General features: G+C 43.1%; 1 pseudogene; it reads right to left on the bottom strand.

The window, feature by feature from the left end:
- Positions 1–1568: 1568 nt before the first annotated feature.
- Positions 1569–2041, bottom strand: LOC100960659 (annotated as a pseudogene).
- Between the last annotated feature and the right edge of the window lie 707 nt (positions 2042–2748).

The raw sequence follows: 2748 nt of genomic DNA on the forward strand, positions 1-2748 counted from the left end.
TAAAATACCAATGGTAATTAGAAACATGTGTCCCCGGCAAAGAGACTCAGAAACTAAAAGGTCATCTTTTTCCAAATGACCTAATTAGAAGTGCCTGGAGCACAGGCTACAGTCTAACAGTTTTACACAGCTTTTAACTCAGACTTCCTGTTTTAAAACAGGGCAATTTACTGCTCCTGTAGCAAATATGAATGGTCACTTAACGCCAACAGTACTAGGCCTCACAACGCCACCTGCCTCCAGCGATCTCCTCATTGTTAGAGCCATCAGCTGAGGACTGCTGATTTACCATCCCAGAATGACCATTTAGAACCTAAAGCCAGGATTGCTGCCAAGTTGAGAACAAGGATTTCATGTACAAGAGTGCCCGCGTGGTGCTTTACATTAAGGCCGATTGGAAATGCATGAACAGAGCAAAGGGAACACAGTTGTTCTGAGTCAGACCATCAGTGAATGCTTCTTAGATTCCTTTTTCTGGTTTCAGAGATGGGAATTTGATGCTGAATAATTTTAATTGCCTAGAGACAACAGATACACACTAGCTGAAAATGCCACATGGTAGGAACTCAAACAGGCACCCAAATAGAATTGTCCTTTTAAATAGACACCTCCCTAAATTTGGATTTAACATCTCTCCTCTTTATTCAATACTTTGTAATGCTGTGGGGAGGATTCATTGAGCTTGTTGGTTTCAATGCCCCAGTTGTCCCATCTGAGACGCCTAACTAATGCTAAGAGTGGTGGAGTATATCTGGGAACATGAAGAATAAGAATCCAGTAACAGCAATGGGCACCCAGCTACCGACTAGACTTCTCAACCTCTCTCGTAGGTAGGTGTGGTCGTGTGAGCATAGCTAGGCCGACAGGATGTGGGTGGAAAAGCTGTGTACAACTTCCAAGTCACCCTCACAGAGGTGTGTTGCCTTGACTTTTTCCTGCGCCCCTGTTCCCACCTGTGAAATGATGACTAGAGCAATTTGGGGTGATAAGGCTTCCTTGACAGCCCTGGACCATTCATCTCTCATGCTCTTGCACAAGACAAATAAACTTCTGTCACTTTTTTTTTTTTTTAATAGAGACAGAGTCTCACTTTACTGACCTGGGTAGAGTGCCATGGAGTTACACAGCTCACAGCAACCTGGACCCAGGTGATTCTCTTGCCTCAGCCTCCCTAGTAGCTGGGATGACAGGCGCCGGCCACAATGCCTGGCTATTTTTCTGTTGCAGTTTGGCCAGGGGCTGGTTTGAACCCGCCACCCTCAGTATATGGAACCGGTGCCCTACCCACTGGGCCACAGGCGCCACCCAACTTCTGTCACTCTTAACACACTGCCGGCTAGGCCCACTTTTGTGTATGTGTGTGTGTGGCTATTAATTAGTATTTTTTAAGAGCATCTTAAATTCTTAATCCTTTCTTTACAGGTTACCTAGACCACTTTTGATTAAGAAAACTAGAAAGTTAGTAACTGCCACAAGTGAACGCCAGGAGGTGGCACGTGTCAATTTTCCACAGAGTCTTGCTTTGCGGGGTCTCTACTCACACTTGCTGGAATCAATCGTGGCAGATTTTAGTCCACAGGTCACTTTTCCCCATATTTCTTTGTAAACTCTTCAGCCTTCTTGCAGAACTTTTTACAATCCTTAGAGTATTCTTCAGCTAGGTCAGCCTGAAGGGGGTGTGCGGGGGCGGGTGGCGGGGCTCGTTCACCAGGGCTATGAGGGACTGGATTACTGGGTCGGTTTTGGTTGCTGGTTTCCAGTTTTCAGCACTAATTACTGGCAGACAGACCTGCCCCTTTTCATCGATGTTCGGGTAATAGACCTTTGTTTTAAATGTGATCTTTGGTGGCTTGAATGGGTACTCTGCTGGAAAGCTGATTTCGATTCTGAAGGCCCTCTTATCATATGGAGGGTTGTCAGAAACAGTAAGCCCTTGCCAAGTCAATAAATTAGCTTCATCAACCTGAATGTTACAGAAGCTTTTCATTCCACATTTGCTGATTTCTTCAAGCTCCTTCATCAGCCTCCTGCTGGCCGCCATTTTGGATCTGATGCTGCTCTTATTTAGTATTTTTTAATTTAATTTCCAATTAAAATTACAAATGTATACATTTATGGGGTACAATGTGATGATTCCATATACAATGTGGAATGCTTAAATCCAAGTGATTAACATATCCATCACCTCTCTTATTTTTTGTGGTAAGACATTCCAATGTACTCCATACTAATATGAAATCAATGCTCATAAGAACAATAAAACACTAATATGGTCCAGAAGTGGGAGGGGTGGGGGGAGGACGTTTGGAAGAAGGAGGGAGGGCATGAGGTGGGATCTCACCTATTGTGCACATTGTGAGGGTGTATAACATGCCTCTGGGTGAGGGGCTCTTCTACAAATGGAACTTTACCCCAGGAGTGAAAACAATGTAACCTAAAACTTGTACCCTCATATTAATTTGAAAAATGAAAAAAATACTCAAAAAAAATTAAAAGTAAATAAAATTTACTTAGTTATTTTGAAAAATACTCCTACATTTTGCGTATTTAGGTGAGATCCCACCAAAAGCCTCTCCTCTTCCCATCAACTGCCCTCCTCCTCCCCCTCCCTTCTCACCCTTCCCCCTCACTAGCCTATATTTGTTTTATCATTTGTATGAGTGTGTGTTTATATATTGGATTCATAATAGCATTGAGGACATTGGGCACATTTTTTCCATTCTTGAGATACATTGCTAAGAAGAATAT

The sequence above is a fragment of the Otolemur garnettii genome, unplaced genomic scaffold (assembly GCF_000181295.1).
Source record: "Otolemur garnettii isolate 467f Iridium unplaced genomic scaffold, OtoGar3 scaffold00017, whole genome shotgun sequence".
Lineage (NCBI taxonomy): Eukaryota > Metazoa > Chordata > Mammalia > Primates > Galagidae > Otolemur > Otolemur garnettii.